The sequence below is a fragment of the Loxodonta africana genome, chromosome 6 (genome assembly GCF_030014295.1).
Source record: "Loxodonta africana isolate mLoxAfr1 chromosome 6, mLoxAfr1.hap2, whole genome shotgun sequence".
NCBI classification, from domain to species: Eukaryota; Metazoa; Chordata; class Mammalia; order Proboscidea; family Elephantidae; genus Loxodonta; species Loxodonta africana.
In genome coordinates, this window is record NC_087347.1 from 18,422,154 (window position 1) to 18,439,153 (window position 17,000).

The window sequence follows — 17,000 nt, forward strand, 5'->3', positions numbered from 1 at the left end:
CTGCAACACTAGCGTTCCTTTAAATATTGCTCTCGTTATGCTAATGTGTATTACTATATTTTATTTGCATAAAGCAAATAAATAAGTATATTAATATTAGAAACCCGAACTTTCAGAGTAGAAGAAAATAGCTACAAGTATAAAATCAAACAGGAATCTCACATTCTTAATTTGAATTTGAGATATGAGCTTGAAATGTAAACAAATAGTAGTGATGGTTGCAGTTTGTGGATGTAATTTACACCACTGGATTGTACACTTGAATAATGGTTGAAATGGCCAATTTTTGGGGGGGTCTATTTTACCACCAAAAGCAAAAAATAAATTTGTCCAGCATGTAGGCACAGTGACTTGAGCAATGACAGTGATTTAAATGGGATTTCAGAATCATGGAAACCCTGGTGGCGCAGTGATTAAGAGCCATGACAGCTAACCAAAAGGTCAGCAGTTTGAATTCACCAGGGACTCTTTGGAAATCCTATAGGTAGGTTCTTCTCTGCGCTATAGGCTCTCTTTGAGTTGGGATTGATTCAGCAGCAACTGGTTGCTTTTGTTGTTCTCAGAATCAATTCATATCTGACAAATCAAATCATGCTGCCATCCACAAACAAATTGCAAGGCCTAGTGAGTTAGTGACTTACAAGAATATTTTTACTTTCACAGAGATATTTCATTAATGATGCCTTCTACAAACCTGGAGGACCAGTATTTCTGAGGATTGGAGGGTCGAGGACTGTCTATGAATCCTGGATATCAATAAATAATACCTGGGTTACATATGCTGAGAGAGTGGGTGCCCTCTTATTACTTCTGGAACACAGGTTTTATGGACACAGCCAACCAACAGGGTAAGTCTAAGCTTGTCTTTTTTTGTGGTTGTTCTCATCGTGATTGCTTTTCTCTATCTTTTTCTTTTAGGCAATGTTAACTCTAAATATGCTCTTCTTTGAAGAAGCTGAATATTTGAAAATTCAAATGATAAGAAAGAAAAACTTTACGTAGCAGTTGGGGTTAGGGACAACATTCTTGATAAAAAGATTCATGTGAAATTTCCTTTAAAAAAATGTATTCCTCATGTACTATAATTTCATTTTAAAACTTTTATTTTCCTGAACATGTTTAAACAAAATGGCATACTTCCTTGTTTTTCTACTCCAAGAGGATTTTATACCATCAAAATTATCCTCCTCATGGAAAAATGGTGGCCATTTTGTTAAAACCACTCATCAAACGTAACTGGATATTATATTAAATTTCAGCCTGCAGTGGCAGAGCAAGGAACAAGAATGAGAACTGTTTTTGCCTCAATAGCTTATTCTTGCTAACTACTATTTTTTTCCCTGAAGAAAGATATATTTTTAACTTACTTGATTTAAATGATAAATAATTCTTTATATGAAGTCAAGCAAATAGAATGAAGTTTAAAAATTCTTGAAAGGTTCTGAAAAATCCAATTTAATGTCAGAATCTTTTATTGTTGTTAAAATAAGAATTGCCTCGTATAAGCCTGAGGATGAGATTAGTGTCAGAAAAGTGATACCTTTTTTATAAGTCAAAGTGGTAACTTTTGTCATGACAGACTAATAATTATTGAAGGTTTCATAGGCTTCTGTCTAACAGTGACTCCACAAATGTGATTTTTGAATTGCATGTCAACTTAACTTTTGGTAGTGAGGTGAGACTCCAATAATTCCATCAGTTTTACATTTCTTCAGTAGAAATTTTGATTTGTATGTGTGTATTAATGACCCTTTGATAGTCTACAGATAGTTTTAAATCCGAGATTTCTTTACTAATTTGTCAAAGGAAGTAAAATTCTGTTCAAGAATGGAATAACTTGTGTTTTAGCAAATAACATGTTTGTTATCCAAATTAACTTCATGTGGTATATTTCAGTAAGATGGGGGTTAGAAAGAAACTACAATAGAATTTGGACATTGAGTGAGCAAATTGGGGGAGGACCTAAGGATCTGAGAACTTGCTTTTAGAAAGTAGGGTGAAATCTATAATAAAGTATTCCTATAAATCTGATCTGTATTTTTCCAGTTATATTACATTGCCTTGATCTTACACAGTAAGTCCACATCTTGCTGGAGGGGTGGCACAGTGTTTATTCTGGGCAGCCACGCGCCCAGCTGAAATCCAGGGCTCTGGTTATGTAAAGATAAAAGGGCAAGTAAATATAAAGGGAAAACTAACAGGTTCTGCTGTAGCTTCTTAGTAGAAATGCCGAGCCAAGGTAAAATTTTTGCCTCTTGACGTACTTACTACATAAGGACAAAATGCTTTCTGAATGATTCTACCAGTTCATACTTCCACAAGTGGTACAGGAGAGAGCCTACCTCATCACATCCATGCCAACACTGAGTACTAAAATAAATCTTGTCAGTTTGAAAGGAGGGGAAAAATACTCATATTTGTGTTACTTTGATATTAGAAAGGGCTAATCATTTTTAAAAATTTGATGACTGGGTTTCTTTTTGTGAATATTCTCTGTCCTTTGTCAAGTGTAAAATTCATAATCAGCTAGCTATAGCATCATGCGGGGGGTGGGGAGGGAGAATTTTTTCTTTAGCAATAAGGATTAAAAGCATCCCATGTTTATAGGAAACCATACTATGAAAGATACATCATAGAAAAATAAATTTCAAAAATTTTACCTAATTTTCTTATGACTGAGAACCTTAGGTTTAAATAGCGCTTTGTCTACATGTAGCAAAAAAAGAGAAAGGATGGAAAACAGCATCAATACACTTTAATATGTGTTTTTATAAAGCTTTCCAAACAAATCACTGACATTTTAGCCCTTTCAAAACCAGACTGTTCTCGGAGTCTGGGTAATAATGTGATAGTTTTGATGCAATTTGGTGGATGAAAAAATGACATCATATGGGTATTTGCTGTTATTAGGTGCCAGTGAGTTGGTTCCAACTCATATTGACCCTGCATGCAACAGAACGTAACACCACACAGTCCTATACCTTCCTCACAAATATTACTATGCTTGAGCCCATTGTTTCAGCCATCGTGTGAATCCATCTCATTGAGGGTCTTCTCTTTTCTGCTGACCGTGTATTTTACAAAGCATGATGTCCTTCTCTAGGAATTGTTCCCTCCTGACAACATGTCCAAGTATGTGAGACATAGTCTCGCCATCATTTCTTCTAAGAAGCATTCTAGTTGTACTTCTTCCAGGACAGATTTGTTCGTTCTTTTGGTAGTCCTTGATATATTCAGTATTCTTCACCAGCACCACAATTGAAAGGTGTGAATTCTTCAGTGTTCCTTGTTCATTTTCCAGCTTTCACACTTGTATGAGGAGATTTAAAGCACCATGACTTGGGTCAGGCATACTTTATCACTGGTTCCAAGACCTCTTCTATACCTGGCTTGACTTTCCAGCAGTTCTCTATTGAAATACTGCTGCAGCCACTTTTGAATGATCTTCAGCAAAGTTTTACTTGCTTGTGATACCAGTGATATTGTTTGACAGTTTCCGCATTCAGTTGGATTACCTTTCTTGGAAATAGGTGTAAATATGGATCACTTCCAGTCTGTTGACCAGGCAGCTATCTTCCAAATTTCTTGGGATAGACAATTGAGCTCCCCAGCACTGCATCCGTTTGTTGAAATATCCCAATTGGTGTTCTTTCAATTCCTGGAGACTTATTTTACACAAATATCTTTAGTGCAGCATGATCCTCTTCCTCAGTACCATCAGCTCCTGATCATATGCTACATTCTGAAATGGTTGAAAGTTGACCAGTTCTATTTGGTATACTGACTCCATGTTTTCCTTACATTTTTTGATGCTTCCTGTGTTGTTTAATATTTTCCTCTTAGAAACCTTCAATACACCAACTCAAGGCTTCAATTTTTTTTCATTTCTGTCGTCTTGAGAAATGCTGAGTTTGTTCTTTCCTTTTGGTTTTCTATATCCAGGGCTGTGCGAATATCATTATAACACTTTACTTCGTTTTCTTGAGTCCTTCGAATTCTTTTTTTTTTTTCCACTATTACCAGCTTTCCTGTTCCCTTATGCCTTCTAGTCCTTTCTTCTGGGCTGCTGTGCTCCTTTAGCCTCATTTTGTTTTATGATCCTGTCCAATCTTTGGTGGAATGGTGAACCTCATGAATGACTTCATTACTGAGCTGAGAAGGTATCTGGTGGTCATACTCTCAGGGTTTCTCCATTCTGTGTCAGGCCAGCAAGTCTGGTCTTTCTTTTTGAGTTAGAATTTTGTTCTACATTTTTTTCCAACTCTGTCTGGGACCCTCTATTTTGATCTTTGTCAGAGCAGTCAGTGGTGGTATCCAATAAACATCCAGTTTTACTGGACTCATTCTGGTGGAAGCCATGGTAGATGTGGTCCATTAGTTCTTTGGATTAATATTTCCCTTGTGTCTTTAGTTTTCTTCATTATTCCTTGCTCCTGAAGGGGGAGGGGGGACCGGTGGAGCATCCTAGATGGGCACTCACAAGCTTTTAAGACCTGTAAGGCTGCACACCAAAGTAGACTGTAGTATATTTTCTTTATAAACTATGTTATGTCAATCGAGCTAGATGTTACTGGAGACTGTGATCCCCACAGCATTCAGCCCAGCAATTCGGTCCCTCAGGGAGTTTGTATGTGTCTATGGTTGAATGTTGACCAATTCTTTTTGATATACTGACTCTGTGTATTCCTTCCATCTTCTTTTGATGTTTCCTGCATCATTCAATATTTTACCTGTAGAATTCTTAAGTATTGTAACTCTGAGGTTTGAATTTTTTCACCACTTCTTTCAGCTTGAGAAATGCTGTGTTCTTTCTTTTTATTTTCTAACTCCAGGTTTTTCCACATGTCATTATATTACTTTGTCTTCTCAAGCATTTTGAAATGTTCTCTTCAGCTCTTTTATTTCATGATTTCTTCCCTTTGCCTTAGCTACTCGACATTCAAGAACAGATTTCAGAATCTCTTCTGACATCAATTTTGGTCTTTTCTTTGTTTTCTTTCTAATTACCTCTTGCTTTCTTTATGTATGATGTCTCTAGTTTCATTCCGTAACTTGTCTGGTCTTTGGTCATTAGTGTTCAACCTGTGAACTCTATCCCTGAGATGGTCTCTCAATTCAGGTGAGATATACTCATGGTTGCACTTTGGCTTTCAAGGACTTGTTCTCATTTCCCTCAGTTTCAAATTGAACTTGTATATGAGCAATTCATGGTTTGATTGGCCGTCAGCTCCTGGCCTTGTTCTGACTGATGGTATTGAGTTTTCCCATTGTCTCTTTCCACAGATGTAGTTGATTTGATTCTTGTGTATTCCGTTTGGCATGGTCCATGTGTATAGTGACCATATATGTTGGTGGAAACAGGTGTTTGTAATTGGTCTAGTAAAATCCCATTATGCAATCTCAAGCTTTGTTTCTATTACCAAGGTCACATTTTCCAACTACAGATCCTTCAGCTTTGCTTCCAACTTTCACATTCCAAAAGTGATCAAACGTGCAATCAGGCAGCATTGATAATTACTGGTGATTGGAATGCAAAAGTTAAAAATGGTATGGGTAGTGACAAGCATTTGAAGCTCCTTCAGAGTGGCAACAAGAAGAAATGAAATAACTAAAATGACACAAATGATAGCAATTACTGCTAGTTCCTGCATTTCTTTGTCACTGTCAACCAGATTATGCTAACTGAAATTTCAAGTTGGACCTGATATAAATATTCAACATCTTTTTATAATATTCATTTTTACTTTATACTAAAGCTGGTGTTAAGCCACACGGTCTCTGCTTTGTAGTCACAGAGTGTTTTTATGCTTTAATTGTAGAGATCTGAGTACTCCCAGCCTCCATTACCTCAGCAGCAGGCAAGCCTTGGCTGACATTGCGAACTTCCGAACTCAAATAGCAGAAAAAATGGGACTCACCGAAAATAAGTGGGTTGCATTTGGGTGCTCTTATGCTGGCTCCCTTGCAGTGTGGTCAAGAATAAAACACCCTGAATTGTTTGCTGCAGCAGTGGGCAGCAGTGCACCGATCAAAGCAAAAGCTAATTTTTATGGTAAGTCCATCTATATATGGGAGACACTGGGTGGCAAAAATGGCTAACAATCTGGACTGATAATCAAAGGGTCAGATGTTCAAGTCCATGCAGAGGCACCTTGGAAGCAAAGTCTGGCAATCTACTACTGAAAAATCAGTCATTGAGAACCCTATGGAGCACAGTTCTACTTTGATGCATATGAGGTCACCATGAGTTGGAATCAACATGGTGGTAACGGGTTTGGTTTTCATGGCACATATATGTATAAATACATCCATATGTATTATGTATATTATGTGCATATATGTGTGTGTGTGTGTATAAAATAGCACAAACATCTGTAAGTTAGTGATTACTTAACCAAGCATGGTCCAATAACATAGCATCACACAACTAAACTTGAGTATATCTTCCTCGCCATATGATAGGGTCCATGAGAGATTCCTATGCTACATACCGTTGGTAGTTGGTATCCATATTTGCAGCTATATGATAGGTGAAAGCTTCTTAATTGGTACAAATGATGTGATAAGTCATAGCTTTTGATTTAACTGAAAGAATTCATGATTTAGCTTTTTCCAAAAAAGTTAATGAAAACATTTTTAAATGACAAAACTTACCTATACTTTCTTTTTTTTTGTACTTTAGATGAAGGTTTACAGAACAAACTGTTTTCTCATTAAACAGTTAGTACATGTATTGTTTTATGAGACATTGGTTACCAGCTCCATAACATGTCAACACTCTCCCTTCTCCACCTTGGGTTCCCTTTTATGCGCTTTCCTATCCCTTCCTGCCTTCTCATCCTTACCCCTGGGCTGTTGTGCCCCTTTAGCCTCATTTCATTTTATGGACCTGTCTAATCTTTGGCTGAAGGGTGAACCTCAGGAGTGATTTCATTTCTAAGCTAAAAAGATGTCCAGGGGCCATACTCTTGAAGTTTCTCCAGTCTCTATAGGACAGTAAGTTTGGTCTTTTTTTGTGAGCTAGAATTTTGTTTTACATTTTTTGCCAGCTCTGTCCCAGACCGTTTATTGTGATCCCAGTCAGAGTACTCAGTGGTGGTAGCTGGGCACCAGATATTTGTACTGGACTTAGTCTGGTGGAGACCATGGCAGATGTGGTCCATTAGTCCTTTGGACTAATATTTCCCTTATATCTTTATTTTTCTTCATTCCCCCTTATTCATGAAGGGGTAATACCAGTGAAGTATCTTGGATGGCTGCTTACAGGATTTAAGGCCCCAGATGCTACTCACAAAGTAGAAGGTAGAACATTTTCTTTATAAACTGTGTTATGACAATTAAGCTGGATGTTTCCTGAGACCCTGGTCGCCACAGCCCTCAGTTGGGCAATTAGATCCCTCAGGGAGTTTTGATATGTCTATGGAGATTCCATGACCTTGTCTTGTACAAGTTTTTCTGGCTTCCCCATTGTCTTGTACTGTCTTACCCTTCACCAAAATTACCACTCATCTATTGTCTATTTAATGTTTTTCCATTCCCACCCCTCCACTCCCTCATAACCATCAATGATTGTTTCTTTTTGTGTGTAAAATTTTCATGAGTTTTTACAGCAGTGGTCTTCTACAATATTTGTCCTTTTGTGATTAACTTATTTCACTCAGCATAGAGCCCTACAGATTCATCCATGTTATAAGATGATCCACAAATTCATCATTGTTCTTTGTCATTGCATAATACTCCATTGTGTGTATGTACCATAGTTTATTTATCCATTCCTCTGTTGATCGGTGTCTAAGTTGTTTCCATGTTTTTACTATTGTGATCACAATACTGCAATGAACACGGGTGTGCATCTGCCTACTTGTGTGATGACTCTTATTTTTCTAGGATTTTTTTATGCTAGGAGTGAGATTGCTGGATCATATGGTATTTCTGTTTGTACCTGTCTAAGGAAGCACCATATAGTTTTGCAAAATGGTTGTATCATTTTGCTTTCCCACCATCAGTGCATAAGAGTTTCTATCTCCCTGCAGCCTTTCCAACATTTGTTATTTCCTGGTTCTTTTGGTTTGTGCCAGTAATGTTGGGATGAGATGGTTTCTCAATGTGCTTTGATTTGCATTTCTCTACTGGCTAGTGATCACGAGCATTTCCTCATATGTCTGTTGGCACCTTAAATGTCTTTTTTTGTGAAATGTCTGTTCAATTTCTTTGCCTATTTTTGAATTGGATTGTCTTTTTTATTTTTTGTAGAGTTGTTGGATTTTCTTGTATATTTTAGAGATTAGACCTTCGATTTGTAACAGCCAAAAACTGTTTCCCAATCTATAGGTTCTTTTTTACTCTTTTGGTGAAGTCTTTTGATGAGCATTAAGTTTTTAGTTTTTAGAAGACCCCAGTAATCTAGCTTGTATTCTGGAATTTATGTGTTGTTGGTTATGGTTTGTATCCTATTAATGCCATGTATTAGGTCCTCTAGTGTTGATTTTATTTTTTCTTCTCTGAACTTTGTAGTTTTTGGCTTTATATATGTCAGTGATCCATTCTGAATTTTTTTTGTGTGTGCGTATTGTGTGAGGTAAAGATCCTGTTTCATTTTTTTGCAGATGGACATCGAGTTTTGCCAGCACCATTTGTTAAAAAGACTGTCTTTTCCCCATTTGATGGACTTTGGGCTCTTGTCGAAGATCAGTTGGCCATAGGTGGATGGATTTACATCTGGGTTCTCAATCCTGTTCCAAATGGCCAATATATCTGTTTTCATACCAGTACCAATCTGTTCTGAATACTATAGCTATATAGTAGTTTCCGAGGTCAGGTAGTGCAAGTCTTCTTACTTCATTCCTCATCTTCAGTAGTACTTTGCTTATCCAGGTCTCCTTCCCTTTCAATAAAAAGTTAATGATTCTTGCTTATCCAGGTCTCCTTCTCTTTCAATAAAAAGTTAATGATTGTTTTTTTTTTTTCTTTTTTTATTAACTTTTATTAAGCTTCAAGTGAACGTTTACAAATCCAATCAGTCTGTCACATATAAGTTTATATACATCTTACTCCTTACTCCCACTTGCTCTCCCCCTATTGAGTCAGCCCTTTCAGTCTCTCCTTTCGTGACAATTTTGCCACCTTCCCTCTCTCTCTATCCTCCCATCCCCCCTCCAGACAAGAGATGCCAACACAATCTCAAGTGTCCACCTGATATAATTAGCTCACTCTTCATCAGCATCTCTCTCCCACCTGCTGACCAGTCCCTTTCATGTCTGATGAGTTGTCTTCGGGAGTGGTTCCTGTCCAGTGCCAACAGAAGGTTTGGGGACCATAACCGCCGGGATTCCTCTAGTCTCAGTCAGACCATTAAGTATGGTCTTTTTATGAGAATTTGGGGTCTGCATCCCACTGATCTCCTGTTCCCTCAGGAGTTCTCTGTTGTGCTCCCTGTCAGGGCAGTCATTGATTGTGGCCAGGCACCAACTAGTTCTTCTGGTCTCAGGATGATGTAGGTCTCTGGTTTATGTGGCCCTTTCTGTCTCTTGAGCTCTTAGTTGTCGTGTGACCTTGGTGTTCTTCATTCTCCTTTGCTCCAGGTGGGTTGAGACCAATTGATGCGTCTTAGATGGCCGCTTGTTAGCATTTAAGACCCCAGACGCCACATTTCAAAGTGGGATGCAGAATGTTTTCATAATAGAATTATTTTGCCAATTGACTTAGAAGTCCCCTCAAACCATGTTCCCCAGACCCCAGCCCCTGCTCCGCTGACCTTTGAAGCATTCATTTTATCCCGGAAACTTCTTTGCTTTTGGTCCAGTCCAACTGAGCTGACCTTCCATGTATTGAGTGTTGTCTTTCCCTTCACGTAAAGCAGTACTTATCTACTGATTAATCAATAAAAAACCCTCTCCCTCTCTCCCTCCCTCCCCCCATCGTAACCACAAAAGTATGTGTTTTTCTCAGTTTATACTATTTCTCAAGATCTTATAATAGTGGTCTTATACAATATTTGTCCTTTTGCCTCTGACTAATTTCGCTCAGCATAATGCCTTCCAGGTTCCTCCATGTTATGAAATGTTTCACAGATTTCGTCACTGTTCTTTATCGATGCGTAGTATTCCATTGTGTGAATATACCACAATTTATTTACCCATTCATCCATTGATGGACACCTTGGTTGCTTCCAGCTTTTTGCTATTGTAAACAGAGCTGCAATAAACATGAGTGTGCATATATCTGTTTGTGTGAAGGCTCTTGTATCTCTAGGGTATATTCCGAGGAGTGGGATTTCTGGGTTGTATGGTAGTTCTATTTCTAACTGTTTAAGATAACGCCAGATAGATTTCCAAAGTGGTTGTACCATTTGACATTCCCACCAGCAGTGTATAAGAGTTCCAATCTCTCCGCAGCCTCTCCAACATTTATTATTTTGTGTTTTTTGGATTAATGCCAGCCTTGTTGGTGTGAGATGGAATCTCATCGTAGTTTTAATTTGCATTTCTCTAATGGCTAATGATCGAGAGCATTTTCTCATGTATCTGTTAGCTGCCTGAATATCTTCTTTAGTGAAATGTGTGTTCATAATGATTCGTTTTTTTGTCGCTTTAAATAATGTTGCCAGTATTTGTGTTAGGATTGCCTTGTATTTGAAAATCACTTTGTGTAAAATTGTCCTTTTCACAATGTTAAATCTACCTATCCATAAGCATGGTATGTTTTTCCATTTATGTATATCTCTTTTGGTTTCTTGCTGTAGTGTTTTGTAGTTTTTTTTGTATAGGACTTTTCCATCTCTGGTTAGATTTATCCCTAAGTATTTTATTTCTTAGGGGCCATTATAAACAGTATTGTTTTCCTGGTTTCCTTTGCATCATTCTCTTTATTGTGGTATAGGAATCCAACTGACTTTTTTATGTTTATCTTGTATCCTGTTACTCTGCTTAATCTTTCTATTAGATCCGGTAGTTGTCTCATGGAGTCTTTTGGGTTTTCTATGTATAGAATCATATCATCCACAAACAGGAACAGTTGAACTTCTTCATTACCAATTTGGACACATTTTATTTCTTTTTCTTGCCTTATTGCTCTAGCTAGGTCTTCCAACACAATGCTGAATTGGAGAAGTGATAAAGGCTGTCCTTGTCATGTTCATGTGCTCAAGGTGAATGTTTTCACCATCTCTCCATTAAGAATGATGTTGTCTGTTTGTTTTGCATATATGCTCTTTATTATGTTGAGAAATCTCCCTTCTACACCCATTTTTTTCTTTTTTAATTGTACTTTAAATGGAGGTTTACAGAACAAAGTAGTATTCTTATCAAACAGGTAGTACACACATTGTTGTATGACATCGCTTAACTATACCTATATTATTGAGAGTGTTTATCAGGAATGGGTGTTGGACTTTGTCAGATGCCTTTTGTGTGTCCATTGAGATGATCATGTGATTCTTTTCTTTCCTTTTATTTATATGGAGGATAGCACTGATTGATTTTCTAATGCTGAATCATCCTTGTATAGCTGGTATGAATCCTACTTGGTTGTGACTATTTTTTTTTAATATGATGCTGAATTCTATTGGCTAGAATTGTGTTGAGAATTTTTGCATCTATATTTATGAGAAATATTGGTGTGTAATATTCTTTTTTGTGTGTATGTGGTGTCTTTTCCAGGTTTTGGTATCTGGGTTATCCAGATTCATAGAATAAATTTGGGAAGTGACACTTCCCTTTCTATGTTCTGAAATAGTTTTGAGTAGTCCTGGTGTAAGCTCTTCTCTGAATGTTTGCTAGAATTCTCCAGTGAAATCATCTGGGCCAGGGCTTTTTGTTTTTTGGACTTTTTTTGTTGCTTTTTCAATCTCTTCTCTGTTATGGGTCTGTTCTGATTCTGTGTTATGTTGAGTAGATAGTGTTTTTCTAGGAATTTGTCCATTTCCTGTAGGTTTTCAAATCTCCTGGAGTATAGTTTTTCATAATATTCTGTCATGATCCTTTTTATTTCATTTGGATCTGTTGTAATATCCCCAATTTCATTTCTTATTTGGGTTATTTGCTTTCTCTCTTGCTTTTCTTTTTTCATTTTGGCAAGTGGTTTGCCGATTTTGTTGATCCATTCGAAGAACCAATTTTTGGTTTTGGTTTTTGTCCTCTACTGTTCTTCTATTCTGTGTTTCATTTATTTCTGCTCTAATCTTTATTATTTCCTTTCTTCTGGCAGCTGTGGGCTTCTTTTCTGTTCTCTTTCTGTTTGTTTGAGTTGTATAGCTAATGTTTTGATTTTATCCCTTTCTTTTTTGTTGTGTGCATTTATTGTTATAAATTGACCTCAGATTACTAACTCTGCTGTGTCCTAAAGGTTTGGTATGATGTGTTTTCATTCTCAATTGATACTAGGAATTTTTGGATCCATTTCTGATTTCTTCTATTACTGAGTGGTTTTTCAGCAAATTTTAAGTTTCCATGTAATTGACCTTTTTTACTTGCTCTTCTTGGTGTTAATTTCTACCTTGATGGCATTGTGGTCCTGAAGAATTGTCCTTTTAATAATTTACATATTGCCCTTCTTTGTCTTTTATGGTGGATTTTGTTTTAAATGGTATTTTATGTGAGATTAGTATTGCCACTCCTGCTCTTTTTTGGTAAATGTTTGCTTGATATATATTTTTTTCCATTCTTTGGTTTTTAATAAATTTACATTTTTCTTTCTAAAGTGTGCCTCTCGTAGATAGTGTATTGATGTTTCCTTTTTTTTTTTTTTAATCCTTTCTGTCACTCTCTGCCTCTTTATGGGTGTGTTAAGTCCATTTACATTCAGCATACATATTGGTAGGTGTGAGTTTATTGCTGTCATTTTGTAGCACTTTTTTCCTGGTGCTGATGTTTTCTTTGTTCCTCTTCCTTTCCTGTGCTGAAAGCCTTTTGTTTGTGGATTTTTTTTTTTTTTTCATTTCTTCTGTTTTTGTAGATTTGGTTTTACTAGAGAGTTTATGTTTTTCTTCTTTATATTGGTGACTAGGTTTGTTAACTTTCTTTGTTGTTACCTGGAAAATTACCCTTACATTCTCAGGTTCGAACCAGTCTGTACGTTGCTTTCATCTCCATTACAAAGTTCTATACTTACACTGTTTATTCCCTCTCTTTATTGCTCTGACATTGTGGTCATTACAGATTAACCTCTCTGGTTCCTGTTGTAATTCTTTCAGTTTTGGATAGTCCTTGAGAGTATATTTCCTAGGCTGGTATCTGGCTAGTACAATCTTTGTCTTTGGTTTTAGTTAGTGTGATTGCTATATGACTTGGTAATTTCTATTTGGGGTCTATCCTAGATGGGGTTCATTGAGTTTTTTGGAGAGTCAGCTTTTCATCTTTCATGATATTAGAGAAGTTTTCTGTCAGCAATTATTCAATGATCCTCTCTGTTTCTTCCATTTTCATCCCCTGTTCTGGAACTTTGATCACTTGCAAATTTTTGCTTTTGATTGTATCCTACATAATTCTCAGAGTTTCTTCATTTTCATTCATTCTTTCTTCTGATTTTTCCTCAAACAGAGTTGTAGCCAAGTGTTTCTCTTCAATTTCACTGATGCTGCCTTCCATCATTTCAAACCCTCTCCTCAGTCCTTCTATTACACTGTCCATTTCCGAAACCTTGTAGTTTACCTTTTGGATTTCTAATTGTTGTTTTTGTATGATTTCTAGTTGTGAATTTACTTTGTCATTTTGTTCCCTTATTATTTTACTGAATTCTTCTATTTTTTGGCCTGTATTTTCCATGAATTTGTCTGTCTTTCCCATAATTTATTGATTTTTTTCCCTCATTTTTGTCTACTTTTTACTTTAACTCCTGGATAGCTCTGAGCATTAAAGATTTGAATTCCCTGTCAGGTATTTCTAGTGCCTTTTCTTTCACTGGGAAGTCACCTAGTGTTTTATTTTGGACACCTACTGGAACAATCCTGTGCTTTTTTAAGTATGTTTTGATATTGTCTGCTGTCTTTGGGTCATTCAGTACTTTTTTTAAAATTTATTTACTGTAGATTTGTTTATTTCATCCTGCATTTTTGTTTTATTCAGCCATGTCTGAGCAGGCAGGCTGTGCTTTCCTTGTTGTTTCCTCCTCTGTGGGCATGATTCTTTTCACCTTCTTGTCCAATGGGCTGGCCATTAGCTCAGAAATGATGCAACAAGACAGGATCAGCTAAAGGGGAAGGGTTGGAATGTTTTGTTTTGTTTTGTTTTTTTGTGGCACATACTAGGGCTGACAGGGCATGATGTGAACCAGTCCAGGGCAGTTTCCAGTAGGCAGTGCCTGAGCTGTTCAGGTGTGTGCTGTTCAGTGCATGGTGCAGGTAGCCAGGGAGGAGGGGGTGGGTTGTTACGTATGGAGCTAAGATGGATATGGGAAAGAGGAGAGAGAGAAGAGAAAAATAGAATCCAAAAAAAAAAAAAGGGAGATTGCCACTGGAGTGGAGGGTTGAGAAACTGAATAAATGGAGAAAAACAAAAGGAAAAAGAAAAACATAATAATAAACAAATTAATAATTAGAAATAAAAAAGCAAAGCCCCCAGGGCCTCTACAGGTGTGTCTAGGAGACCAGGGAAGTGACTCCCAGGAAATGCAGTACACCTTTATTAGAAGGTGTAGAGATGTTACACAGTCCCAGGTATTCAGGAGACATGACATGAATGTAAGTATAGAGACATGAGGAACTGAGAAATGAAGATACATAGGAAAAACAGAAAAGAAATTCCCCCTGGGATTCCACTGATGTGGCTTAGCTGACCAGGGAAGTGGCTCCCAAGCTGCACAGAACAGTCTGGCTAGAAGGGGCTCCCAAGCCACAAAAAGAAAAAGAAAACAAGCAAACAAAATAAAACAAACAAAAACCAGGGATCCCACCAGCATTGCAGTGCTGCCTGGGGAAGAAATTCCATGGCCAAGAAGCCCTTCACAGGTTTCAAGAAGAAGCAAAGATTGCACATGGAGACAGGTGTTCGAGAGAAAGGAGGGGAAGGTGGTGAGAGGTATGGAAGAAACCAAAAGAAGCAAATAAAAGCAACACCATCAACAAACAAATGGTTCTCAGAGAGCTGACCAGCGTGGGAGGGGTGAATCCAAGTGGCATGGGATCAAGGCAGTACCTTCCAGCCAGGAGACTGCAGCTGTGGGAAGCAGAGGAGGCTGAGCAAGGGGGAAGAAGGGTGGGGGTGAGTATGTGTATATTGCTGGTTACTGGGTGTTCTGTCTCCTGCTGGGAGCTCCTTGAAGCTGCTTTCCCATACTCCATGTCTTCCAATCTCTGATGTCGGTTGGTTGAATCCAGGTGGTAGAGACCCTGCACTTCCCGGTTGATCAATCTACTTCAGAAAGCTATGAAGCTGGGGAGGTCAAGCAGGGGAAAAAGATGGGGGGTGGAAATGCATATATCCCTGGTTACCAGGTATTCCGTCTCCTTGTGGGAGCAATGTGAAGCTGCTTTCCAATGCTCTCTGTCTTTCAGTCTCTGACAGGAGTCCGAGATGGAAGATCCGTGGTGTATTAGCTGGTAGGGGAACTCTGTACATATCATTCCTAGCTCTCTATTCTCTGTCAGTTTCTTATTCCGTTTGGTGCTTGGCTGAGTTCTTTATCTCTTCATTTGATACTTAGGGTTATAGGATTGACATTTGTCTGTTTTTTACTAAGTTTTTCAGGTCTTTGCTGTACCTGGACAGTGTGCTGCTTCCATCTATAGCACTATGTTGGCTCCTGGCAGAACTTACCTATTTTGAAGTTGTCTTTCAATTATTTTCCTGCTTCGGAAACCCTGGTGGTGTAGAGGTTAAGTGCTATGGCTGCTAACCAAGAGTTCAGCTATTTGAATCAGCCAGGTGCTCCTTGGAAACTCTATGGGGCAGTTCTACTCGGTCCTGTAGAGTCAGAATCAACTCAACGGCAGTGGGTTTGGTTTGATTTTTGAACCTGCCCCTGGTGGCATAGTGGTTAAGAGCTATGGCTGACAACCAAAGGTCGTCAGTATGATTAAACCAGGTGCTCCTTGGAAACTCTATGGGGCAGTTCTACTGTCTGTAGGGCTGCTATAAGTTGGAATTGACTCGACAACAACAGGTTTAGTTTCTGTTTTACCTGACTTTATGACAAAAAGTTTATAGTTAATGGCATTGAGATTTTTCAAGCTGGATAAAAAACTTTTAAGTGGCAATTTTGGCTTCTGCATGCATGTTCTCACTAAAATGAATAAAGTGTAAAATTCCTACTTAAGTTTCTCTATCAAAAAGAAAACAGCCCACCTCTCAAAAAAAGAGACACATTCCAGATAATTTTCCTTAAATATTTGAACTTTTCAAATAAACAGTTTGGGTTTCTGTATCCCTGATAGAATATCATCTGGTCCAACAAATCTGAAATGTGTAAATTTCAGGCATCCTTCTACCTACCTAGTTTAAAGAGTAAAACCAGGCCCCAGTTCATTGATAGATCAGGATTCACAGAGAATGGTTGTAAGTCTCTCTTTGCTAGTGACTTTTCTTGGCATTCTGACAAATCTGTTAATTTTGCAGTTTCTTAACTTTGTCATAAAATGGAGGTAATTACAAATTTGAAAGAACTGTATTTTATAAATGGTTACAGTTAAATATTACTGAATTCATCTTTTTTTTTTTTTTTTTCCTTATTCTTAGAGTACCTTGAAGTTGTTCAAAGATCTCTGGCCACTCATAACAGAAAATGTTTTCAAGCAGTGAAAGAGGCTTTTGGTGAAGTGAGGAAGATGCTGAGATCTCGAAAATACCACAGTAAGCTTGAATATGATTTCAGGTAAGTAGAATGATTTGCTTGTGAGGGAGTCTGTGTCTAAATATAGCCTGGTATTTACTTGAAGTTACATCATTTATGTCATTTTCTTACACACTGTCATGGATTGAATTTTGCCCCCACAAATATGTGTCTATCAACTTGGTTAGGCCATGATTCCCAGTATTCTCTTGTTGTCTTCCATTTTGTGATTATAATTT

At 37.6% G+C, this 17,000-nt stretch overlaps 1 long non-coding RNA gene across 1 annotated transcript; it reads left to right on the top strand.

Annotated features, from left to right (window-relative positions):
* Nucleotides 1-565: 565 nt before the first annotated feature.
* On the top strand, nucleotides 566-16,735 carry LOC135231574 (uncharacterized). The gene is made up of 3 exons (XR_010322354.1): nucleotides 566-848; nucleotides 5,820-6,052; nucleotides 16,668-16,735. It is a non-coding gene; the product is annotated as an uncharacterized LOC135231574 (long non-coding RNA).
* Nucleotides 16,736-17,000: the final 265 nt, after the last annotated feature.